The following is a 26,414-nucleotide window of genomic DNA, read 5'->3' as shown; positions in this document are numbered from 1 at the left end:
CACACACTCTTGTTTATGGCTCCCCTCTCTCTATCTATTCAATCCCACCCAACCTTCAAAGCCTGGCTCATGGGAGACAGGGTTTCTAATGGAAAAAGTTTGGATGCAGATGGGTCTGAATTCCAAATCTCAACTTACCAGCTGTGTGGCTTGGGCCTTTGCCATATGTGAAAATGGGAATAGTCATCCCCACATTCCAAGCCTGCTGAAGGGGAATGAGTGTCAAGGGTCTGCCACACCATCCACCTCTTCCAGAAGTCTCCCCTATCCTTGCAGTCCACTTTCTGTCCTTCCTCTGAGAGCATCACTCGTATGAGTGTCGCTCATTTGGGAAGGAGTCTTCTCTGTCCCGTAACATCTCTTGTGAGGAACTGCCCTCGGGTATCGTGATGTAACTCCTTCAATATCGTTAAACTTTCCATGGTTTCCATGCTTCTCTCCCCACTCAAACTGTCTGCTCCTTCATGTAGAGACCAAATCTTGTCATCTTTTATCTCCCTCCGTGGTGGCTAGAACACAGTGGGCGCTAAACAAATTGAAAATGTATTTGAGGCAAATGGAGGGTCCACAGGCAACAGAAGAAACCCCCACAGGAAACAGATCACATTCGCTCAGAGTAATAGCCCATTCACGTTCCCCACTCTAGGTGCAAGTGTTCCCTGCCCACACTGGCACTTCACGAACACTCCATTCACTGAGCACATGAAATCTGCTGATGCCCTCAGCTTAGCAAGGTCAACTGTAGTGACTAATCCAGAAAAATATTCGCTCTGAAAAAAATCACCTTTTTGTGAATTTTAGAATGTCTTTAGAAATGGTGTTTATCTTCTTAGTTTAGTGTGACCATTTAAAAGAGTCAATGTAAAAAAAAAGTTAATTAAAAAAACAGTCAGTGTCTTATGAGCATAGCTCACCCTCCATTAGAGAGAGGTGGCTCAGAGAGTAGGCTGAAGTGGCAGAGGGTAGCTGGCCAGGGATTTAATATACGTCACCAATAATCCTCAAAGCAGGCAAGCTACTTTCAGAAAAAGGATTCACTGCATGCTACAGCCACCATGCGCCTTGTCCCTTGGAGCTCAAAGGACTTCCCAAGCCTGTTGAACCAGGAGGTCCCTGGGCTAGGGGCCGGGAAAGCCTGGGTGCTGATCTTGGGATGAGTTACCACCTCCCTGGGCGTCAAGGTCCTCATATCGGAGAAGGCCAAATTTAACCAGAGGCTCTCCGCGGTCCCTCTTGCAAGTTTCATTGATTCCAAACAGTAATGAGCCTTCCTATTTTCCAGAAAGTCAAATAAGCCAGGGAAAGGGGAAAAAGACACACTGAAAGCCCCAGGATTCTGGCCCTCAGCCCAGCCTTGAGGGCAGGGACAACGGCAGTTCTCCTATCTTCACCTCTCTCCCCACAAAAAAATCCAAGGGTCCTTCCCCAGGCCCTTCTCTGTAGCTGCTGGCAGGCCAGGACAGTGCTAGGAAATGGGCGAGGTGCCATGAATTTGGAGGAGCTGGGGAGGCCCGTTTCACAACCCAGCTTTCCTAAGAGAAAGAGGCTATTTCTTCCCATCCAAACCCAACACTGGGAATAAATGTAATGGCTCAGATGGCTTAGCCTGTTGTATGTAACGTCTGTAATATGCCAGGTACTTTATTTGCCTTGGGCCATTCGAGTCCCAAAACAGCACCATGACATAGTTATTACAGTCCCCACATTTACAAATGAGGACACTGAGGCTCAACTTAAGACATTCGGCCAAAGTCAAGGTGATGGTACACAGCCGATGGGAGATTTGAACCCTGGTCCGTCTGAAGCCAAAGCCTTTTACCTTTCAGTTAGATCTTCCATAGACATCTATCTGCCTGTCTCTGGGGGATTCAGCCACATAGAGGGGGCAATGGGACAGCCTTTAGTGGGTGCATGAGCCTTCAGTTCCACAACATTCTCTCCCTCTCTCCTGACTCATAAGGCAACCAACTGCCTGCCCAGGTTACCTGAGACGGGGGGGACCCCAGACACAGACTTTCAGTGTGAAAGCCATTACAATTGTGGGCAAACTGGGATGGTTAGCCAACCTCCGACTGAGACTTCTTTGTGCTTTATGGCTCCAAAACAAAGCAAATGTATTTTTAGAATGCAAACATAATTGAGGGACATTATCAGTAACTCCACTGAAGAGCGCGGCTTTAGGCCTGTCCCCTAGTGCAGCCCCAAAAAGCCAGGTCACACGATCAAAGAAACCTCACTGTGTCCCAGCTCCAAGCTAAGACTGAGGATAGCCAGTCTGGGCTGAACTGGGGATTGTGGGAGGTGGACAGAGAAAGAAAGTAGTCTGTAACGGAAGGCAAATGGGCCAGATTCCTTAAAAACATTAAGCCATGAAATGCTCATTGCACCCCCATAGCATGGGGTTACTGGCCCATTTTACAGAAGGAGCAGCCATCTTGGCATTTTGGAGACCATTTAGAGGATCTTCTCTGAATCTCCCAAACATTTAAGAAGGCTAGATCCTGAGGGGCTCACCAAGAGACTCCTCTACCAAGCTAGGCGAAGCCCCCATGCCACAAGCCCATGGGGAACTATTTCTATGGGAGAGAGAGGCCAGACCAGTGCCAAGTCCTGCTCCTAGGCCTCACTGGGCAGCTGGTAAATGATCTTGTTCAGGTCTGTTGCTCCCAAATGTATATATTAAGGGAGGAGACTTCTCCCTACCACAAGTCCCTCATCAGACACTCCTAACCACTGTTCCCTTCCACCTGAGGATGGAAAACCAGTAGGGCAAAGTCTCTCTCCTGCTATCCAAACATTCTGCTTCCTTCAGGCAGCACCTCCCCCGGGAAGCCATCCCAGACTACTCCAGCCTGCAGTGTAACCTCCTCCCTTGACCTCACTCTACTGCTTCGTAATGCATCTCGCATTCTTGTCTTGTGCTGTTATTTAACTTAATGTATAAGAGGATAGGTGCTGGTGAGAGACCACCTGGGTTCAAATCCTGGCTTCTCCTCTTACTAGCCGTGTGGCTTTGAACAAGTTGCTGAACCTCTCTGTGCCTCAGTTTACTTAAATGTGAAAGAGGTATGGCAACATCCCCATAGAGTCATAGTGAGAATGGAATGAGTGAATAGGCAGGAAGTTTTCAGAACAGTGCCTGGCATGTGGTAAGCACTAGTTAATGTTTGCTAGCATTATTTGAATGTTAGTGTCGATGTTCGTAAGCACTGTCTCCCTAGCTAAACTAGAAGTTCCTGAAGCGCAGGACTAGAATCTGATACTTCTTGCATTCTCCACCTTAGGCAGACTCCACCAAGTCAGAGCTAAATAATCATTTCCTGTAGATTGACCTTGATAGAAAACATTCATTTTACCTCCTGGGAGAGAAGTATGTCTGCCTGTTAGTTGCCAATAGCTGCCTTTACCAACATCCCACATGGTGGCCCAAGGAGCAGTGCCAGAGATCTTGGAGTGAAATTACAGCCCTTCAGGCCATGTGGCCCCAGAAGCAGAACACCAGGAAGCTGGAGACCACAGAGCAAACCCCCTTTTTCCCCAGGAGCTGTGTCATGCAAAAAAGCCAAAGCTTCGTGAAGAGTCCTGGAGTAAATCCCAGAGGCTTTGGTTCTCATTCTGGCTCCAAGCTCTGTGACCTTTCACAAGCCCCTGAAGTACCTCCCTGGGCCTCTGTTTACTCAGTTGTTAAATGAGAATTGCTCAAAGACCAATGACTTAGTTCCTTCCAATTCTGACATTCCATGAGTCAATTTCAGAGTAAGGGAAAAAGCGTCTTTGAATGAACCTGACACATCATTTCACGAACAAACAGCTCTCCCCATTCATTCACTCATTCATTCATTCCACAAACATTGCCTGGGCTTTTACTACAGCCAAGTACTATTCCAGATTAGAGCAGAGGGGGAAAAAAAAGAGACAGAATCCAACAATCGCTCTAAAGAAAAATAAAGATGGAAAGGGAGAGCCAGGGAGGGGACAAAAGGGATTTCATTTGAGATGGGAAATGAGGAAAGCCTCATTGAGAAGATGATATTGGAGGGGAAACCTGAAAAAGCAAGCAAGCAAGCCATGCAGATATCCAGGGAAAGAGTGCTCCCGGCAGAAGGACCAGTACGTGCAGGGTATGCATGTACTCAGGCAGGAGCATGCATGGCTGTTTCAGTTATAACAGGGGCGTCTAGAAGGCCCGTGTGCCTGGAGTGAGCAGGACAGTGACAGGACATGAATCAGGGAGGTGGAGATTCAGCCACGGGGAGGACTTTGGCTTTTGTTCAATTACAAACCCAGATCATCTAAGTTTTAACGTCAATGAATTTGATGCCATTCACATATATGCTGAGGGCAAAATACCTACTGCATTTGTTCATTTTTACCTCCACCCTCCATCATGGATCTGCAATCTATTTATAATTTCTATTGTCATTACATTCATTTGGGGGCAGAAAAACTGAGGCTTGGAAACATCTGTTTCTCTGTCCAGGACTATAGCCAAATGCTGGCCTGGTCTCCATGTCAGAATCTCAGACTCAGTTTACCCACCTCTCCCCGCAGGTGCAGCCCTGCTTCAGAGTCAGACTCCAGGGGTTCTCTCGCAAGCTCCTCTAAGGCACAGCTCAGTGACTCACATCTGACCTGCCCCTCTGCTGCAGCCCCCCAGCTGCCTGTCAGCCCTTGCAGGCACAGCCCTTCCTCCCTGCCGGGGGCCTTCAACCCTATGTTCCCCCTGCCTGGGAGACGATTTTCCTTCCATCTTTTCTCAGTTTTGCCTTATCTCCCTTCAGGCTCAGCTCAAACATCACTCCCCAGGGAGGCCCTGCCCTGCTCTCTCCAGATAAAATCTTCCTGTTGAAGACTGCTCCCACAGTGTTAGGCTCTACTCCTCAAAGCTCGTGTGTCACTCATATTCTCACATTTATTCGTGTGATTTTTTAAAAAGTAACGTCTCTGTTCACCATCTAACTGTGAACCCTATCAGGATAGAAGCCACCTGAGTTTGCTCACCTTTCTATCCCTGGCACCAAGATAATGCTGGGCACATGCTCAGGATACCTAATAAATACTTGAGGAATAAGTGAATGAAAGAATGAATACATCCTCAGGCCTTCTGTTCATTGAGCCCAGGGGACACACGGTGGGACAAACACAGGGTTCATTGGTTGCTTCTACAGGTATGGCCGGAGCCATGAAACACATGGGAGACGGCAAGGCTTGAAGGCAAAGGACCTGTGCCATCCGAGCCCGACACCACACCGCGCACTTTACACCGGCTATCTCCTTTCGTTGTCCTGGCTGCCACTTGAGTTGAGAATCACTGTACCATCTTACAGATAAGAGAACTGAGGCTCAGGAGGCAAGTTTTCCTGGGTCATATAGCAAGTGTTTCTGTAGTTAAGCCCAGTCTTTGATTCTAAGGACTATGCTCTGCCCCAACTGCCCTGCCCTAGGCAGTTTCTTTCTCTCTTTCTTTTCTTTTCCTTTCTTTTCTTTCTTTTTCTTCCTTCCTTCCTTTCTCTCTTTCTCTTTCTTTCCTTCTTTCTTTCTTTCTTTTTTTCTTGAGACAGAGTTTTGCTCTGTTGCCCAGGCTGGAGTGTAGTGGCACGATCTCGGCTCACTGCAACCTCCACCTCCTGGGTTCAAGTGATTCTCCTGCCTCAGCCTCCCGAGTAGCTGGGATTACAGGCATGCACCACCACGCCCAGCTAATTTTGTATTTTTAGTAGAGACGGGATTTCTCCATGTTGGTCAGGCTGGTCCCAACCTGAGGTGATCCCCCACCTCGGCCTCCCGAAGTGCTGGGATTATAGGCGTAAGCCACCACGTTCCCTGGGCAGTTTCTAACCCTCTGCCACTGATTTCCTGTGTGACCTCAGGTAAGTTACTGTCCCTCTCTGAGCTTCAGTTTCTCCATGTATAAAATATGATGGTTGGAATGGATGGATGGATGGATGGATGGTTTCACGTGTCCTTTCTCGTTCTGAGATGTTCTGACTTGAAGATTCTATGCTTCTAAATTTATAAAATCAAAAATATGAGCATTAATGTACCTCGCTCAATGTCAAAACACAGTAGACAATTCACAAATGTTCATTTCCTCCCTCTCTCCCTCCCTTCCTTCCTATTCCCAGTTACAAAGATTCTCTGCTTCACAGCCCTCCTTGAGGCCACCTGTGCTGCCTGGTTCTTCCAGGACACCCAGAGCACTGCCTCCCCTGCTTCTGTGAAGCCTCCCCAGGCTCTGACATTGCTGTCCCAGCCAGCTCAGGATCTTTAGTCAGCCGTTCTAGCTGTGTTCCCCAGAGAGGCCCACAGCCCACAGCCTTCCTGCTCGCACGTCCTCCTGCCTCCTGCCTCTGAAGGGGTACCTGGGTCCCGTGCAGCACGGTAGGGAGAGAGAAGGAAGTGATGGGAAAGGAACTCACGCATATGAGCACCTTCCGTGGCCAGGACTGGAGCAGGATCTTTGCTGTTACCTCACTGAATCCCCTGCACAGGGACATTGTTACTCCCATTTCACAAAACGGAAGAAACTAAGGCTCAGACAGGTTAAGAAGTTGCGCAGGATCACATAGCCAGCAAGCAGCAGAAGCTGGGCTTTAACCCCTGCCTGCCTGAGCCCAAAGCAGGTACCTTTTGCTAACTCTGACGATGCCCGAACCCTAGGCAGGAGGCCACTGGCTTTCCTTTTCATATCCATGTAACTGGATTTACAGCCCTTGTCACTTAAACCCATCGGTCTCTCTCTAGCCTCCCTCTGCTGCCTCTCCTCACTGCCCCCCTCCAAATTACAAGACTGCAAAATACTCACAAATTTCCCTCAGTGTTTCCAAAGGGAAGACACAGCCCTGGTCACTGCACCAAGTCCTCAGAAGACATTGTCCCTCTGTGGCTGGTGCTGAGCAAAATGGGCTGAGTCATTTCTCCCTCCATCACAGCTGCTGCCCCTGAGGGCTTTCCAGAAATCAGACTTAGGTAAACCGTGAACATGAACATTGCAAGGAAGCCCTAGGGTATCACCAGGGCCCTAACTGGGGCTGTAGGAAGAATGCGGAAAGGATGCCTGAATTTTCGAAAGGCTCCCTGAAAACCACGTCCTCAAGGTGCATAGGATGGCAGACGAGGGGTACAGGGGGTGTGGGAATTGCATCCTGCTCTGTGATGCGACAGGGAAGCTCAGGTGAGAGCAGAATCCCTGGCAGCATTCTCCTGGTGCCCAACTGTCTTCCTCTCACCTTGCTCTGCCCTTGGCTGGGATGGAAAACAAGGCACTGGGGAAGAAGGGGCTGGTCCACACTCTCCCCAGGAAGGGCCCCACAGGAGGGACAAAACTCAGCATGAGGTCAGGCCAGGCCAGCCCGAGGTGACTAGAGTTCCTGTGCCTGCTCTTACCTAGTTCACGGGAAGTCTCCCTTCATGCCTTCGCTTGAAGCTCCCTTCCTCCAGGATGCCCTCCAAAACCCCCCGGACCCCCACAGTAGGTCATGCTCCCTGTTGAGGCCCTCACAGCTTCCTGGACTTCTGGATGGCTCTTGTGGTTTAACTAATTACCCACAGAACTTGAACGTCTTCCTCTCCCATGGTCTGTGAGCCCTCCCGACAGGAACCCATCTGTCTAGTTCACGGTCATATCCCTAGCGCCTCCGCAGGGTCTGACACATAGAAGGCACTCAGTAAAAATCTATCTAGTGAATGTGACTAGCAAGAAGGGAACCAAGGCCTGCTTCAAGCCAACAGGACCTGGTGGAGACCAACCTCCACCTCACCCCAGGCCCCTGACAGCCTCCCACACTGGATTAGATGGGAAAACCTACATGAGAACAACCACAGGCACTTAGGAGGCCCCAGTCCCAGCTGGTTGACTCTGAGCTTGAATTGGCAAAACTACCGGGTGCTCAGGGATCCCAGGGGAACTCATGCCTGCCACAGCCACAAGGAAGTCATGGAAAGCCACCCTGCCAGCTTTGAATCACCTAAACATGGTTGTCATCACGCTGTGAGTGAGTACGACAAGGCGTGTGAATTTGTGTGTATACTCTATTTTAAACTAATAAGAAACATATAGTCTGTGCCAACCAATTTTCTCCCCCACATATTACATGCAAGGCACTGTGTAGGCGCTGTCATTTATGTTTATACAACATGCATAACACATCCACATACATTCACTCACTTGATCTTCCCCACAGCCCTGACAGTAGGTGTTATTGCCTCCAGCTGACTGACGGGGAAGGTGAGGCCAGCTCTGAAGGTCCCATAGTGAGCAGAGGGCTCTATCAAGGCCCACACCCATACCTGTTGCTTGTTCTACACTGGCCTGTCTCACTCATAGCTGGGTGACCTTGGGCAAATTCTCTTACCTTCTCTGAGCCTCACTTTTCTTCTTGGGTCTACATTGATGACTCAGCAAAATAGTGGTGACAGCCCCCAGCACAGGGCCCAGCACAGAGCCTACCACACAGCAAAGGGGCCTCCACTGGTCTGTGGCCTTCATGCTGGAGGTCTTGCACAGCTACCCAGATATCACAGAGCTCAGGGAACATCCTTCTCCTGCCTTTACTTGCAAGCTAGCTGTGGCAGCCTCTCTCCCCAGAGCCCAGTTCCACCACAGCCAGGCCAGGGCCACCAGAACCAGGACACTGTGCAGCAGAAATGCTGGGAAGTTCCCATCACCCCTGCCAGCAGCCAATGGTGCTCTGTGGAGGACTGCCTGGGATTGAAGCTCTCCTTTCTTCCTTCCTTCCTTCCTTCCTTCCTTCCTTCCTTCCTTCCTTCTTCCTTCCTTCTTCCTTCCTTCCTTCCCTCTTCCTTCCTTCCTTCCTTCCTCCCTCCCTCCTTCCTTCTTTCCCTCCCTCCTTCCTCCCTCCCTCCCTCACTTCCTTCCTTCCTCCCTTCCTTCCTTCCTTCCTTCCTCCCTCCCTTCCTTCCTTCCTTCCTCCCTCCCTTCCTTCCTTCTCCTCAAACCCAATGGAAATGACTTTGAAAAGTATTCCAGGAGACCAGATGTCCAGCTTGGAAAGGGGCTTCCCCTACAATCTGGAAGTCAGCAGGAGTTAGCAGTCCTCCATCTTGCTGCCACTAAGAGGCTCTCATGAATGGAGGTGTCTTCTCAAGGGATGCTATTCCAGTGCTGGAGACTAAGTCAGGTTCCTTGGAAACAGGCTCCAGGGAAGGCTGGAGGAATCATTTCGAGCTCCTTGGCTTTCCTCCAGAATCTGTCTCACAAGTCAAGAGGGCCCCAGGGGACCGCTGCCCTACTATGAAACCAGTTCTCTCCTCCCAGGGCCGGTGGGTGGGGGGCAGAGTGGGAGAGGGGCAGGGAGAGGAGCTCCTTCCACCGCCACCATGTGGGTCACAGGGGAGCAGCAGTCTTGAGTTCCCACTCTGCCGGGCTCTCCTGCCTGATTTCTGTCCCCATGACCCTCCTGGAAGCTGGGGGACTCCGCAGGGTCCCTCTCAACAAGCACTCTCCCAGCCCCTGCAGACAAAAAAATGAAGCCAGCTACCTCTGCAATATATCTTCCCACCCGCTCACCTGCCTGGAGGTAGACAGGCCTTCCCACTGCTGGGCTAAGTGTTCTCTGGTGTGCTATCACCTTCTACAAACTCATGGTGCCTGATGGACCTCGCATGTACAGCCCATACAGTTGTAGAAGAATAGACTTGAAAGGGGCCTTGAAGAGAGTCAAGGGTAACCTGCTTATTGTATAAAATGAGGATTCTGTAATCCAGAGAAGCTAAGAGATGAGTCAAGGTCACAGCTTGTTCTCAATTTCACGTGCGTTTTGTTTGGTCTCCTCATCAAAAATATGTAGCTCCTAGAGGATGAGGCCACCGAGTGTTCCCCACAGTATGCTAATGGGCACTAATTAAAGAGTGGGTTCAGGCCACATCTATTGACAGGTAGATTCCTAGGGAGGAAATGAGAATGAGAACAAGCACCTGTCGACCCTGGGTCTGGGGCATATACTTGACTCTCTGGGCATCTGTCTCCCTGCCCTGGACCTGGAGATAGAACTGACAATCTCCACAGAGGAAGGTCTCCTGGGAGGAAGGCAGGACAGCTCCTCAGAAGGAGGGGGTCACATCACATTCAGACCTAGCACAGGACTTGGAACAAAGGAGCGTCCATTCCTTAACAATGCACTATGGACTGAGGACCATGAGGGGAAGCTCTGGGGTGGAGCTCACTTGCCACTACTCCAGCAAAGACCCATTGTGCTACCCTGGAACCCAGAGAGACTGTGCCCTCCTCTTACCTAATAGGAATTAGACAGATGCTACCACTAACAGGCTAAACTCCCCTTGGTGTCTGTCGGGCTTGACATCTGTCTGGATTGTGAGCTGATGACCACGGGCATGAGCCCCTGAGGGAATTCTTTCCACCCAGGGGTTCAGCTTACACCTGGGCTGGCAGACCAAGGCAACACTGCAGCTCCACCGCCCCCACTCACAGCCATGAGATACCTCCTGCTCCTAAATCTACCTCTACCTCTTAGTGGGGGCCCTCCCAGCCCCGCCTGAGACTGATGGCTTTGTGGAAGTAAAAAATAGATCTTCTAGATTTTGGTTTCCACAACAGTAGCTCTTTCCAGCATTTGCCAAAGATTTGAGTAACGGAGGAGATGAGTTCAGCTGGTTCTTTTATGAAAGATCCTGGGAGAGGAATAGGTAGAGCTCAGGAGTGGCTTGTGTTGTCTCCAGAAGGCTAAAGGAAGAACCATCATCGCAGAAGATAGGCCGGGGCCACCCTAAATGATGTGTTCCATCACTACAAACAGACACATCTGCACCCACTTCCTGCACCTGCCACTTTAGCCACTCCCTGAGCCCCAGTTTCTCTTACTTATAAAATGATGCAATGCCCATTTTACCTGCTTCACAAGGCTAAGAGGCTCAAACAAGGGCATGTGAGAATGAGCTTTATTAGGAGAGAAGACTAATATTTATTCACCATGAGCTTGCCATGTGCCAATCACTTACAGATGTTTTCTTCTAGAGTTTTCACAGCAGCCTTAAATATGCTTGGTAGTATTACTATCCTTACCTATAAGTCCAAGAAAATGGAGGCTCAGAGAGGTTAAGTGATGTGCACACTGCTTAGCTGTAGTAGAACCAGGGTCAGAACCCAGAATCTGACTCCAAAGCCCGTATTGCTTCCCCTAGCCCCACGCTGTCTCAACAAGAAAAGTAAACATTGCTTTTTATGAAGAAGCTAGTGAGTCTTCAGACTGAAATTGCTGCCTCATGGAGCCAACCCCTATTGCTAGGACACATCCATTTGTCCCAGGCAGGCCAACAGAAGGGTCAGAACCAATCCCCAGCCCCCACACTGCCCTTAAGACTCTATACCACAGAGGCCAAGCCTCTGCAGTCTGTTGAATGTCATCATGATTCTTTGCTTGGATTTGTGGCGGTGGCGGTGGTTTTAATGATTGCCTGGCCACGAAGCAATCCAGTTGGGAGGAAACCCAGAATCCTGGAACTTTGAGTAGAAAGGGACCTCTGGGAGCAAGTTCAAGCTCCTCATTGGATAAGTGAGGACACTGACATACAGAGAAGGTGTCCCTTGTTGAAGGTCACACATCAGTCAGTGGCCGAGTCCACAGTGGAATCCACCATCCTTAAACTACCAGTCCCGACCCCATTCCCTCCACCATCCCGATCACCCTGATATCGATCAGCTTCATTGTTCCTGAGACAGAAGAGGGCTGGATGTGGGCTTAGAGTCTCTGCTCTCTCTGCTTAGGGAAAAAGGGGATCTTAGGTAAGAAAGCCATGTTGCAACAAGGAGTAAAGCGAGTTTGTTTGCCTCATGCACCAACTCCCTGGTCTAAGTTCTACCCATTGAGAAGTCAACATGGAAAGGCCTGCTCAGAAATCCCTCAGTGTGTAAGGGAAACTGGACCCCAACAAGGAGGCCTACCTCGTGCTCCTGGGGCAGGGACAGCCCACTTCTGGCCACCTGGGATAGGCAGAGGGGGCTGAGTTCCTCCTTCTAGTCCAGGCTGCTCCTTTGCAGTCCCCAGGACAGCGCAGAGCACCATGACCCAGGAGGCTCATGTTTCAGTTCCCCGCTGGCCAGCGGCTCAGCCAGTCCTCCTCTAACACTCTGCAGAGACCCCCTTCCCCCCAGAAGTCTGCCCTGTGACTCCACTCTGTCCTGGTCACTCCACGTCCTGCCCCACTGTTGCCTCCTGTGGTTAACACCTGGTTGGTGGCTTTTTCCACGTCACCTCTCTGTCCATCATCTCTCATGTCTGTGTGTTGTATGTGCCCCCTCTACCGTTAACCCCAAACACCCCTCGTCCGCAAAGTGTCCTCAGGGTCTGTGTACCCGTTTTCTACTGCAGCCTCTGCCAGGGCTGTGCACAGCGGGCAGCACCAGGCCACAGCATTGACTGGCTATTTGTGCAACGCTGGTTGAAGGTACCAGTGACCCGGGAAAGGGCCCAAGCCAGGTTCTGGGGAAGCAAAAGGAAAGGGAAAGGGATAATCCTCCAACTGAATCATCAGTTCCAAAATAACGTGACAGAGGAGAGTAAACCATGATTGAGCCTCTCCTCTGTGCCAGACACCGTGCTAGGACTTTACGGATGCCCTCTCAACGGTCCTACGAGCTATGTGCTTTTACTTCCCAATTTACAAATGGGGTAACTGGATCGAAGATGTTAAGCAACTTGTCTAGATCCATATGATAGGTAAGAGCAGGGCTAGGCTCTAAATGAAGTTTTGCCTGATGCTAAATAAAGCCCATACTCAACACTGCCCCCACCGCAAGCAAGCTCCTTGAAGACAGACTTTATGGCAATGTGTTTGCTTTGTTTTTGCTGCTGTCTCCTCAATGCCTAGGACTGTGCCGGGGACATAGAAGACACCCTATAAATATTTGCTGAACGGAAGAACAAAGGGAATGGATGAATGCCATGCTGCCCCTCCCCAGCATGGCAGGACACCTGCCCATCATGCCAGATTACTCGGTTCTATTTCCAAGAATCTTCAACAACTATTTGTTCCCTCTCTCCACCTAGAAAAGTATCCTGTCTGTTAATGTTCCTCCAAAGGCCATGTTTACTAGGTTTGGGATGGGGATGTGAGTAGAGGCGTAAGTTGAACACAAAAGACTACATCCTAATGAGGTGGAGGATTTACAAGCCTCAGTGCCCTGTGACCTGCTGCTTCTGTGGCCGCTTTCTGGCCCATCTGGATCTGGCTCCTCCTCCACCCCAGCCTTCCCCCTCCCCCAATGGGCACCCCCACTGCCTTGACTGAGCTGTACTCAAATTGGCCAGGTTCCTACTAAGCAGAGAACTAACAGTTACGCCACCCACCCCAGCCCTACCCGAACCCTCCAGAGTCTGCTCTGGGCCCCAGGGCCAGCTGCTTTTCTCCACATTCCAGCCAAAAATAATACAGGAACGAAGCTGTTTGGTGGAGACTTAATCTAATCTTCGTTGCTTCAGTTTTAAAATATCCTGCCTGGTTTAGGGTTTCTTATTACACGCAGGGATGTGTTTTTAGTGAGATAGGTCTTAGCAGAAACGTCCTTCTTGTAATTAGAAACCCAGGCAGGCCGGGCCTGCAGTGAGGCATCCAAGCCAAACAGCAGATCCCCCTGAAGACAACACGTTTGCAGCAAGCTCTTCTCAAGCTCTGCTTGACCACATGAGACGAACTGAGCTGTCCCAGGCTTGCTTTTCCCTCTCTCCTGGGGGTTCTGGATGGGAGGAAAAGCTGGAGTTCAGTTAGAAAGACTGTGCCTCCAACTGTTGCTCCCTCAACCTCCAGCCCTGTCTCCCACCCCCAATCAAAATGGAGCCCGTGACTGGCTGAGAAGGATATGCGGAGGAAAAATTACCCCAAGGAATCCCCACAGACTAGGGAGAATTAAAGACAAGCATTCCACCGGAGCCGCGTCTCCAGGATCAGAGCTAGCTTTTACAAATCAGACACCGGAACAGAAGGAGTCTATGAGCGCGCGCACAGTTTTGTGTAAGTGCCGGGTGTAACTTCTTGGGCTTTCTGGCCCAGAATCTGCTTTGATCTGCCAGCAGAGACTGCTAAGAGAGGTTCAGGCCATGGCTAGCTCCAGACCAGTACCCACCCCCCGCCGCAGCCAACCAGATGTCACACACACCAGTCAGGGCTCAAGTCTTGCCTTCCCAGTGGAATAAAGAGAAGGGACTGCATTTTTGATAAGTCAGATTCTGCATTCATCTGATGCGTGAAAGCTATTCCAGGTAACACCATTCGGAAGAAGCGGGCTGGATCCCCCAGCTCAGCCAAAATTGCCCCTCTTGGTAAAGTGTAAATGGTTTCTGGAATCACAGCAGGCCTTTCAAATTCTAGGATGTAATGCAAGGCAGGAATTCAGCCCCTTTACCATAGCCTAAGAACTCCTGAGAGCTGTGGGGAAGGTCCTGGAGCCAGGCGAGGAAAGAAAACACCGAAGAATGAGACTTTGCTGCTGAGAAGCCTCTGTCTCCCATTTTCTTTACTCAGAGCACAGCCTGTGCTTCATCGAGCCCATCCTCTCACCCTAGTGAGAACTGTGTGTGATACATTCTACTTTACAGATGAAGAAACCAAGGCCCAGAAGCTAGATGACCCCGGAGTTATGCAGCCCAGGCAATAACAGAGTGAAAAGAGACCAGGCCACTACATTTCAGCCTAAACACTAGCTCAGCATGCCGACCTGCCAACCTTGATTATCTGCCCACCACTTCCCTCCCTCCTTCCTCCCTTTCCCATCAGGTATTAGATTTAATTAAATTAGCAGATCCCCATCGCAACAATCCTGGCCATGCTGCCTGGATAGAACCCAGCCGGTGGAGCTCCTCCCTCTAAATTCTGCTTCTCAATATAATTCAATCTTCAATAAGTCACAGATCTCACGTGAAGTGTTTTATACAAAGCATGGTGTGTTGGCTAGACTCAGGCTAACGTGGTTCATGATGATTTCATTTTCCATTAGAACTTCCTCAGTTTTTCCTCTGCAGCATCGTTTTCACCCTCTCCATACTCGGATCTGCATTTTGTTTGATCCAGACACTTGGCTTCACATGCCGTCACCTCCAGCAATTGCATCACACGTTTATATATATCTTACAGCATCACAGTCCTTGTGCCACACAGCGTAGGAAAAAGGAAAACTCATAACAGCCTTTCTCACCCTCCTCAAACTAATTTAGAAAATGTGCTCCAGATTAAATAAATCGGGAACAAAAGTCTGAGATTAGAGATAGAATTTCAGAAAGTAGGGAGGGGGGAACTAAATAAATAGCAAGGAAATCTTGCAACATGTTGGAAGCCTATAAATTTTATTGGTTGTTTCTTTAATAAAAACAAATTCATATGCTAACAACGCAGTATTATTAAGACTCTAACATTTAGACATCTAATTTTGTCCTGCTCCGCTGCTGTTTACGTCGCACGTTGGATTCGCGGAAGGTAAGGAAGTCAGGTCGATCCGTCTGGTTTGGTTCCTAAACCAGGCTAATAGAGACCCCTTTAAAATCCAGCCGTTTTGCTTTCTAGGCATGCCTTGGTCTCTAATGAGTTACAGCCCAGGTTGAAGATGGACATGGCAGAAAGAAATTTAACACACACTCTGGTGCACCCATAAACTTCAAGGCCAAGGGAGAGGAGGTATGTTTCCAGTTAAGTTAGAACTCCATGAATTCAGGATTCTCCACTCACAAGACAGTAATTCTCCTTATTTCATCACTAACTTACTTCAAATGTGTTTATACAATTTATTGCTACTGAACTTCCAGGCAACTGGTGTAGAGTTAATGAAACCCAGCTTGGAGAAGCTTTGAGCTTTGAACAACTAACCACAGTTTAAATGGTTATGACATGCGGTCAAAGCCACAGCCTGAGCCCACTGCAGTTTCTGTGTTAGGACCTAGTCAAAAACCTTGTCATCTCACCTTTTGTGCCAAACAGATTGAAAAAGCAAAAAGCACTGAAAACCAGCCTGCCTTGTTCTTTCTCAAGGTTCCCAGCCATTTAAACACGTTTATCTTACTAAACGCGAGGCGAGCCCCTCCTCCAGCCCCGAGTAAATATTTTAGTTGCAGTTGGAATTGGCAGCTGGGCTGAAATCCTGAAATCCAGTTTGGGTTTAATTGAACAGGGTCAGGCCTACCTAAAGCAATGCTGGGAGAGGCTGCTGAGGAGGCACCAAGCAACATTTAAAGGCAGACTCAGTGACAGCCCAAAGGCAACACAAAAATGAACAAATGAAACCGGACTGGAAAAGAAGCAAACTCGTCTTTCAGAATCACTTGGACATTAACTTTTATTAATTCCATTGTCACATGGCAACCTCCCCCAAGCTGTGTCCATGTGGGAACTCCAGCAAGCTCCCTCTTTTTAAACAGACCCATTTTGGAAGAGTAAAGGGGAGGTACTGGATTTGCCACTGCCACACAATAAAAGCCCCTTTTGAAAGCAGCACTTTCATTAACTTAAAGCAATCTATAGACTTTAAAGCAGAGAGCTGTAAACTCCTAGAGAGGATCATAAAACAGCCAGTCTCAAGTTGGGTATACTTCAGTGCAATTCGCACGAGGCATTTTACTGTGAGCGGTGGTCGGGCCCATCTCCCTCCAGTAACCCCCTGCCCCTCATTCTGAGCAGCCTCTCTTTCTCTTGGCTTTCATGCCTTTCCCGCTCACAAAGGGGAGGCGGTGACCAGGGAGTCTCCGTGGGGTCACGGCTCCCTCCCGCCTCGGGCTCTCAGCGGGAGAGAGCTCTCACGAATTCCAAGCCTGCAAAACAACAGCCTTGGAGCTCCGCGGCGGCAGTCGCCGCGCCCCGGGCCGCCGAGGCCACTCGTGGGTCGTGGGTCGTGCGTCTTCCGTGTCCTGTAAGGGCTGTCTGGCTCTCCCTGCCAAGGGTGCAGGGGGCTGGGAAGGTGGATTTAATATTAAAAGGAGGAAATCTCAAATCTTCCTCCCCTCAATACCCTCCTCCCCCCGCCCCCACCCCCGACACACACTCTTTCTCTAGATGCCCAGAGAATAACCTACCTCCCTGGTCGGGACCCCTTCCCACCCCACACCCCAGAGCTAGGCCCAAGCTATGGGGATGCAGCCGGAGTGGAAGACTATGAGACCAGAAACGGGACCCTCCCTCCTCGATTCCACCAAGGTCCTGGGGCCTCAGAAGGCCAGAACGGCAGAGAGAGCAGGAGGGCAGGGGCAGGGGCTTTGGGTAATAGACCGTGTTATGTTTGAACACCATCATTCTCAGATCTGGGGCGGGGAGGATCGTCTAATCTGCCTAAAATGCGAAGCTTTTGGCTTCCACCAGTTATAGAGCATTTGAGACCCGAAAAGCCAATATCCTGAAGTCTCAGGACAGGAGAGATGACAGTAGGGCACCCCAAGCTTCCTTCTCCCCCGGGCGCACCAAAGGCCGGGTTTGTGGGCTTCTCAGCCCGGCGGGGGTAAGCACAGGAAGCGGCTCCAATCAGGGCACTGGAGTTCGAACCAGTCCTACCCTGGGCCACAGCCCAGACTCCCGGCCCACTGCGGCACCTCGCTGCTAGCGCTGCCCCCCGCTCCTCCCCGCCTTTATCGCAGGCCGCGGCCCCTGGGGGCCACCGTTCCCGCCCCGCCGCGCTGCCCCAGCAGACCCAAGTGGCTCCTGGAGCACTCCGAGCCGCCTGGGTCGGGTCCTCCGATCCACTTCCAGCCCGGCGAGGCTGCCCTGCCGCTTGGCCCAGAAGGTCTCTTCGATCTGTCCGCTTCCCGGAATCGCTCTCCTAGGACCGGGTCCTGCGTGGCCCAAGTCCTCTCCTCCTAAAGAAACACTTTCGGGGGGAAGCAGCAAAAATTCGGGGCTCGCCCGCCATGGCTCAGATCAACTACTTTCGTCGCTTACCTAAACACTTTTTCACACGCAGAGGTCCAGGACACCCGCGTGCGACCCTCCCCAAATTCCAATAGCCTCGACCACAAGAAAAAGCTATGATCCTGTTACTGGATCCTAAAAACGCCACCCGTTTCTCCAGCCCCCAACTCCGACCTCCAGCACTCTGCTCTGGCCGGCCCTTCAATCCCGATTCCGTAAACAGTCTGGATCCTATAAACCAAACTCTAGCCTAGTCCTAAAACCCAGCCCTAATTCAGGGCCGATCCACAAAGCCTCTACCCCTCAGTTCCCAACCAGAGTCTACCCACCGCGCGGAAACCCCCGGCTCCCCGGTGAAGAGCCCCGGAAAAGGGCGGCCCATTTCGCTCGTTTCTTCCTGGGGATCGGGAGCCAGGAAAGCCCCGTCACCTAACCCGAAAGAAATGCAAACTTTGCGCGGCAGATTCGGGACCCTGCCCCATCCCCCTCAGCTCTCCGCTCCCGAGCGCTTTCCGTCCCCTCTTTTACGAACTCATCCCGTAGTTCTCGAGCCAGAAGGGCTCCCGATTCCCAAGCCTCGTGCGGGCCCCTACGCCCGCCTCACCAAAGATCCCCAACAATCACGGAAAGCCGGTGACCCTACACATTCTCGCTCCTCCCTGGGTGAGGGTCCCTGCGCGTAGTCCCTCAGATCCTGGCTTCCCGGACCCCGCCGGTGTTCCCCTGTCTGCACCGATCCGCCCGCAAACCCCCATTCGCCCTGCCTCCCCAGGCCCGGCCGGCCGCGGCCGCGGCTCCTCCACTCCTCCGGTCACCCGGCCCCAGCCTGGGACCGCTCCCGCTTCCAGACGCTGGAAAGCAGCTCCAGGCTGGTGGCGCCGAGTAAGCGCCGGCCCCAAGGACGCCCGAAGCCGGGAGAAAGAGAACCTGGAGCCTGCCCGCGGTTCCCAGCCTTGCCCCGCGGAGCGCCCAGCCGGGAGCCTCCGGCACCCGGTCTCCGGCCGGCGTGCCTGTTCCTATTCTGGGGTCCCCTGGCGCTCCCGGCGCACAGCTCCCCGCCCGCCAGCTACGGGGTTGGGCCCGCGGCGATCCGAGTCCGCAGCCAGGCTCCTTGCACCCGCGGACAATGCGCGGCCGGCCACGGGCCCAAGCGCGGCGAGGCGGCGGCGGCAGCGGGTCTGCGCGCTGGCCGGGCAGGGAAGCGAGCGGCCCGCGGGGCTCTCGCAGCCTCCGTGCCTGGCCTCGCCGCCCCTCGCGCTGCTCCGCTCCGCGCTCTCCCGGCGCTTCCCCAGCTTCTCTCTGTACGCTCCCGCCGTCCCTCGCTGCTCCCTGCCTCCCTCCTCCCTGCTGCCTCCCTCTCTCTCCTCCCTGCTGCCTCCCTCTCTCCCTCTCTCCTCCTTGCCCTGTCGCAATGAATAATACTCTGGCTTGGGGACTGGAATAAAACACACGCGCTCTGAGGCAGCCGCCCGCAGCAGCAGCCGCCGCCGCGCCGCCGCCGCCGCCTGCAAAAGCGTCTCTGACATGGAAATGAATGACAGCTTACCTGATGCCAATCTTCATCAGACTGACACCGGCGTGACAACACAGCCTATACTTCCCAGCACTGCTCGGGACGTCAGCGGCACAGGGACCCGCCCCCCGAACCCCCCCTTCACACACCTCCCCTCTCCCCACTCCCCCTTTCTCCCCACCCCCCATCACCCCCACCCACTCCCGGCCCGGCCGCTGCCAAGTCGGAGGAGCCGCTGGAGTGTCTCCCTCTACTGGAGGCTCTCGGGCGGCGGGCGCGGGCCTGCTCCTGAGGCGGGGAGGCGGGCGGCCTGGAGAAGCGGCTTCACTCGCGAGGAGCCTCGGATGGGGAGCACGGTGGACCCCCAGGAACTCAGGAGCACCCTCCCTCCCCCAAGCCAAGTCCCCCTTAGCGAACAACCGGGGCCGAGTTCCAAGATATCACCGGTGCTGAGGGGACTGAGATGAGGTGAGATTTTCTGTGGACCCCAAGAGAACTCCCCAGAAATGATGAAACTTAAAACGGGCAAGAAATCCTTCCTTCCACCAGCACTCCCCTCCCCCCCTTCCTGCCTGGCTGGCCTCATTTTTATGATTGCATTTGAATAATTCTCATTACCCTGGCCCCAGAAAAGGTGTTCAGATGACAGTCTGGTTAGTTATTCCTGGTCTCAAGAGCTTTTTCTGCTGGGGGCTTCCCAGGATGTCCGGTTCAAGGCGGGGCGGAGGGAGAGAGGAAAGAGTGGACAGGCTTTGTCAGTATAGCCTTCTTTGCAAATGTCAGGCAAGCCTGTTCTAAGCCACTGCTATTTTCATTCTAATAAAAAGTCCTCAAGAAACTCAGTGAGTTCCCAGAGTTCTGGGGGCTGAGGTGCAGTCATATAAAGGGAGAGACCAGCTGGGCTGTTTCAGCCTGGGCCTGCTGGGGTGGTTTCATCTACATCAGGGCGGAAATCAGCTGGTTATGTGCTGTCTACAGTGGAAGACAAAAGCAGGCATGTGTAGACCCACAAGTGCCTCCGTTCACTCAACAGAGATCACAGTCCTACTAAGAGCCACACACCAGAGCACGCATGCTTGCTTCCACAACTTAGCACATGGCCCTCCGCATAAAGGGACAAGAGGACCCCTTCTGCCTCTGGAAGTTTGTTTCTTGCTCCCCATAGAGGAGCCCTTTCAGCCAGTCAGGCAGCCATTGATCCTCTGACCCCAGGCCAGGCAGGGGGCCTGGATGAAGCCCAGACAAAGACACCGACATAAGCGGGAAAGCAGAAAGTGAAACCCAGCCACCGGGTTTTCAGTAAAGAATCTGACTCAAGAAGTCGAAGGCTGACCCTGAGCTCTTCTCAGGCCTCTGGGTCGCTGCTCACCTGCCTCCGTCATGGGCAAGGATGAGAGCTGTTAGCGTTGCCTGGCTCAGGGGAGGCAGTTGAGATCCTGCTTACATCACATCCCAGACACACACACTACTGTTTGTCCAGATCCTCCCAGTACCCCCAAATCCACCCTCCACCGCTGCTTGTGGGAGAAACTCTTCAGTGGTAGCCCCCATTATAGACCAAGTAGAATCCTCTCACCTTCACACAGAACCTCCAAAAACTTCACTAGGTGGATTTATGTCACCCTAGCCTCTGATCTGATCAGAGTCTCTGGCTGCTGACAGCATAATCGCTATTATATATTATACATTGTATAATAATATAATAATAATGAATGCACTTGCCCTTTTTATGTGGTACAGAAGCGGCCAGATTCTCCAACCCAGAGGCTGGAGGTCAGGCTGCCATAAACTCTCAGAGGGAAGCCCTCTTCAGATAAGGGAGGGGGAGGGGAGATCCATTTGTCTCTGCCCAGGACCTCTGGAGGGAGGGGTTTCTCTCTTTCCCATGGCTCCCAGTGAGTTGCTACAGCCTGCCGAGTCAGAGGGGAAAATCAGGCTGAATTCACTCCATCGGAGAGGTGTCAGTGAGCCATAAATAGGACCGCAGGCAACAGCCTTGCATCACTGATTTACACCTGTCACACCCCTTGTTTACTGAAATCTAGTTCAATGCCCAACACTTTCCTGATATGGGAGATCCATTGCCATGAGCTATTAATTTTTGGAGTCTTTAAATACTATGATTTTCACTAATACCTTTTTGGTGCTTTAAACTGCACATCGTAGTTTTAAGTAAATATATCTTGCTTTGACTATTTTTGTCATTTGCAAGAGCTTAAAAAATGATTATAACCATCATTTTTATAATCACTGAAGGCAAATATTTTCCCTGCACCCACCAGAAGCTCTGCTGTGTGCTAGCACTAAGAATAAAGAGCAGAAGCAAAGAGGCTCCGGTTATGGCTCCTGTCCTCAAGAAGCGTTCATTTGTTGAAGAAGACAAAGCACCAATATGTAAAACATTAAGTAGCGATAATACAGGAATCAACAGAAGACACAAGCTAGTAAATAATTAATGAACAAATGAGTTGTCAATATGTCAAATTCCTTGAGTTCCACATCTCAGTTCTGGCTCTGTCAATGAGTAGAGAAGAGATAGAGTAGAAATTAAGAATTCACTACAGATACTCTACAATTTCTTCCCCATCATCCCTCTGAGCATGAAGAAGAGAATGGAGATGAACGTACATGTTGTATTGTATGAACTGTCAACACACTGACATTATAAACAAATAGAAGTTTCTACAAATCCTAGTTATCACTCCTAAATGTTGGAGTTCCTGTTTGGTTCTGGGCCCTCTTCTCACTCTACCCGCACTTTATCTGTGGTATCAGCAGCCCACACCAGCCCATGCTGTCTCCTCCAAGCTTCCAATGTGGGTGATCAACGGCCCAACTGAATTCTGCCAATGTCACACTATGAATAAAAATTTAAGACCTGGCTGTATTGGTTTGCTCAAGCTGCCATAACAAAATGCCACACACTGGATGGATTCAACAAGAGACGTTGATTTTCTTACAGTTGTGGAGGCTGGAAGGTCAAGATCAAGGTGCCAGCAGAGTTGTTTCTGGAGAGTCCTCTCCTTCTGGCTTGTGGATGGCACCTTCTCACTGTGCCCTCGCGTGGCCTCTTCTCTGTGTACACGGGTAGAGAGACAGCTCTGGTGGTCTCTCCCTCATCTTATAAGGACAGTCCTGTTGGATTGCGGCCTACCCTTATGACCTCGCTTAACCTCCCTAAAGGCCCTGTCTTTATATACAGTCACCCTTGGGGGTTAGGATGTCAACATATTAATTTGGGTGGTGGGCACAATTTAGTTCATTATACCACCCAACTACCAGTTCCCTTCACTGTCAACTTAATTATTTTTAATGAATATTGATAGATTGCGAGTTCCCTGAAGATGGGGACAATATCTGATTTCATCTTAGGATCCCTAAAACCTGGTCCGGTGCACAATCCAGAAAACGTATTAAAGAAATGCTTGTTGGATTGAACAGAATGAAACGTATTTCTCCATCATTGTTCCAGTCCTAGTTGACAGACTTGTCACCAGCCACCTGGAATATTTTGATTGTTTTCTAAATGGTCTAAATGCCTCCAGTATCTCCAATCCCTCCTGTACACTTGCACAAGGATGTTCTTCCTAAAACAGAGGTTGGATCACACCTTGGTTTCCCCTGAAAATCATCAGTAGCTTTCCATTGCTTACAGGATTTCACCTGAAAAGTTACTGGGCCTTATAATAAAAAGAAGAACCTTGAACGCCACACTCCTTAGCATGGCCTTCAAGTTCATCCTCCTCATCTGGCCCTCATTCACTTTCAGGCTAATCTCCTGCATTCCTGCTAACACCTCTCCAACTCTACCTTCTAGTGATTTCCAGTGCTTCCTGCTGCATCAGAACCCCCACCCCAACCCCCCCGGGGAACTTCTTTATAATTCAGGGTTCCGGGTTCTACCCCTACAGAAATCAGTCTGGAGAAAGGTTTTGGAGCCCGTATTTTAAAAGCCACTGCAGTTGTGAGGTCTGGGAACTTCCGTTCTACCCAGCACTCCTGCTCCAGCTCATGGGCCCCAGAACACATTCCGGATTCTGGACCCTTCCTGTACTTGCTCACGCTCTTCCTTCAGCCCTGGGTTTTCATTCCCCCTTTTCCTATCTTCTGAATCCTGTCTGCTTTTAAGCTGTCACAGATACATCACCTCTCTTCAAAGGATCCTTGGATCCGCTAAAAGAGAACACCAGCTCTGGAATCACCAGGCCCTGGCTCAGCTCTCCACCCTTTAATGAAATGGCCAGCTATCTGGGACGTTACCGGCGAGTGCCAAGTCTCAGTTTCTGTGTTTGTGAAATGAGGATGATAATAGAATCCAACTCATGAGACCATGGGGATTAAATAAAATCACAAATGTAACGAGCTTAGCACAGTCCCTGGCACATGGGAGGCTCTTCCATAAATGAATGGCAGCATTAGGTTTAATAGCCCTTTACCCAGGGCTGCCCAGTGCTTTGCATTTGCTTTTGCCTTTGCCTTTATTATAGTGCTGATTTAATTGGCCTGAGGAAGGGAGATACTGTTTATGGAGAAGATTGCCACAGGCCCTGAGGGCTGCAACATGGAAAATGGCAGCAAGGAAATGAGGGCAGGGGGACGCTTCTCTCTACCTAAGGCCTCCTTCCTGACCCTGGATCCAGGTGGGGCTGTGGCAGGGAGGGGGGAAGCCAAGGCCAAGTGAAGAAGGCTCTGCTCCTGATGAAATAATGCAGGAAGGGCACATCCTTTGGAGAAAGGGGTGGGCAGACAGGAGGGACCTGAGAGGTATAAAAACTCAGATGCTAGAAATCCTCCATAAGGGAGTGGGGGTCCAGGATTTTGCTCTGAGCTGGAAGCTGGGATGTCCAGGCCCCTCGCACGTCTCAGAATTTTTATTTATTTATTTATTTATTTATTTATTTATTTATTTATTTTGGCCCTGGGAAAGCCTCTCGGCTCCCTCATCCCACTCCCACCCTCTGAAGCAGGGGGAAGCAGCAGCCTGTCCTTTGGGCACACGATAGGCAATTAATTGGGTCATGCCTTTAACCAGCTCCTCTAATATAGGAGCAATATAATCCCCAAAGCTTTTTAAAAACCCATCTTCTTTATGGTACTGATGCACTTTGGGGAAGTTTCTTCAAGCACTGTCTCCTCCCCATCCCTTACTTATCCCAAGCATCTCCCCAACCCACCCCAAGTCCACACACACACAGACACACACACACACGCACACACACACGCGCGCACACACACACACAGACACACACACACAGACACACACACGCACGCACACACACGCACACAGACACACACACGCGCACACACACACAGACACACACGCACACACACACACACAGACACACACACACAGATACCAGCTCTCAGGTGGGAGCTGTCCCGGCCTTAGCTCCAGATAAGAGGATCTGTGGGTGGCAGGAAAGGAAAAAGAAGATTTCTGAGTAATTTCAAAGTTCTTTCTAGGTTCTAGTAAGGGGTGGGAAGGATCACAGCCAGCTTGAAAGAACTGAGAAAGAGAGAGATTGGAAGAGAGAATATTTCTACTATATTTAGGAAGACAAGAGAGAATGTTATGACGATTTCCAAAAAGAGTCATTTCTGGGAAATGCCATCCCAAAAGTTTGGCCAAAACATTTGAGAAAGAAGGATTTAAACCTGTGCTGTCCACTACAGCAGCCACTAGCCACATGCAGGCCCTGAGTGCTTGAAAGGTGGCGAGACCTAACTGTGATGTGCTGTGTGTGTAATAAATTTAGAAAATTTCATCTATAAAAAAGAATGTGAAACATTTCATTAAGAATTATTTTATATGTGTTACATATTAAAATAGTAATATTTTGGATACATGGAGTTAAATAAAAATATAACAGGCCATTAAAAATATCTTCACCTGTTTCTTTTGCTTTTTCAGTATGGCCACTAGCAAATTTAAAATTACTATGTGACTTGCATTCCATTTATTGAAGTCTCCCTTCCAGGCTTCGTTTTTGTTCTGGTAGAAGCTATGTTTGGATGCTGAAACCTTTATTATTTATCATGTATCACTCCAGCTCTCCAGCTCCTCCATCTCTTCTGCTTCTGCCGACCCCACAGAGGACCAGCATGAAAGGAGATCATTAGGTTATTCAGGGCCTCCGTCAGACTGCAGAGGTGGCTAAGAACTCCCCACCCCCAACCCCTGCCCAGGGTTACATAGAGTTTTGAAAGTGTTATTCTCACCAAACAAAAACCACCTCTCCCATTTGGACTGAAGGATCCATCCCTGAGCCCCTTGTCTCCTGTCTCCTTTTCAGCACCCTCCTAGCCATCACAACTGTCACTCCTGCTGCCATCATACTCTCCTTCAGCCCCATCTCCATTCTCACCACTCGCATCACCACCGCCTCACACAGAACCATCTGCATCCTTCTGCTCACCCAGTGGACCCTCTCTGCCCTGTCCCCAGGAAGGAACCCTATCAGCATTTGCTGCCTTTGATGCTGCATCCAAACTCTAAGCCCTCCTGAGCTGAGGATTTTGCATGGCTGGGCTCCCAACTTCATTCTGGCAGCCAGGTCCCATGGCAGCCAGACTGCAGGGCTCAGAGGAGCAACCAACAACCCTGGGAAGGGGTGAAGGCCACATGTCCTGCAGAAGGTGGTCCTGTCTTATTGCATTAGAAGGGGACAGTGAAGAAGAGTGACTGAATGAGGGAACAAGAAACCGCCAGCTTACCTCACATAGGGACCACGGTTTACTTAGCAAGGAAGAACAAAACAAAACAACAGCAATAATAATAGCTTATATGTATTGCTTATTTGCTGGGTGCCAGACTCCATGCTGAGTGCCGAACATGCATTGTTTATCAGGTCTCCACAGCACCCTCTAAGGCTTAGGTAAGTGAAGGAACTTATCGCCAGGCATGAACTCAGACATGAGGCTGCCATCAGAACCCACACTCCAAACCACCATTCTGAATTGCTCCTTCATAAAGCATAAACTTTCACTCCCTTGCCCCCCTCATCCATTCCTTTATTCACTGAGTCACTCATTCAGCACGCATACA

At 50.6% G+C, this 26,414-nt stretch overlaps 1 protein-coding gene and 1 long non-coding RNA gene across 4 annotated transcripts in view; one reads left to right on the top strand and one right to left on the bottom strand.

Annotated features, from left to right (window-relative positions):
- Positions 1-19,486, bottom strand: part of PKNOX2 (PBX/knotted 1 homeobox 2) — a 269,332-nt gene extending 249,846 nt beyond the window's left edge. For all 3 annotated transcript variants that reach the window (XM_008021384.3, XM_073022095.1, XM_008021385.3), the window contains exon 1: positions 19,403-19,486. The gene's annotated coding sequence lies outside the window, so the exon portion shown is untranslated. The remainder of the gene's footprint in view (positions 1-19,402) is intronic.
- Positions 19,487-19,568: 82 nt separating this feature from the next.
- LOC140711694 (uncharacterized) lies at positions 19,569-25,876 on the top strand. The gene is made up of 3 exons (XR_012092979.1): positions 19,569-19,837; positions 23,529-23,631; positions 25,663-25,876. It is a non-coding gene; the product is annotated as an uncharacterized lncRNA (long non-coding RNA).
- Positions 25,877-26,414: the final 538 nt, after the last annotated feature.

The sequence above is a fragment of the Chlorocebus sabaeus genome, chromosome 1, assembly GCF_047675955.1.
Source record: "Chlorocebus sabaeus isolate Y175 chromosome 1, mChlSab1.0.hap1, whole genome shotgun sequence".
NCBI classification, from domain to species: Eukaryota; Metazoa; Chordata; class Mammalia; order Primates; family Cercopithecidae; genus Chlorocebus; species Chlorocebus sabaeus.
The sequence above is the reverse complement of the archived record's forward strand: the minus strand, read 5'-3'. Positions and strand labels throughout refer to the sequence as shown.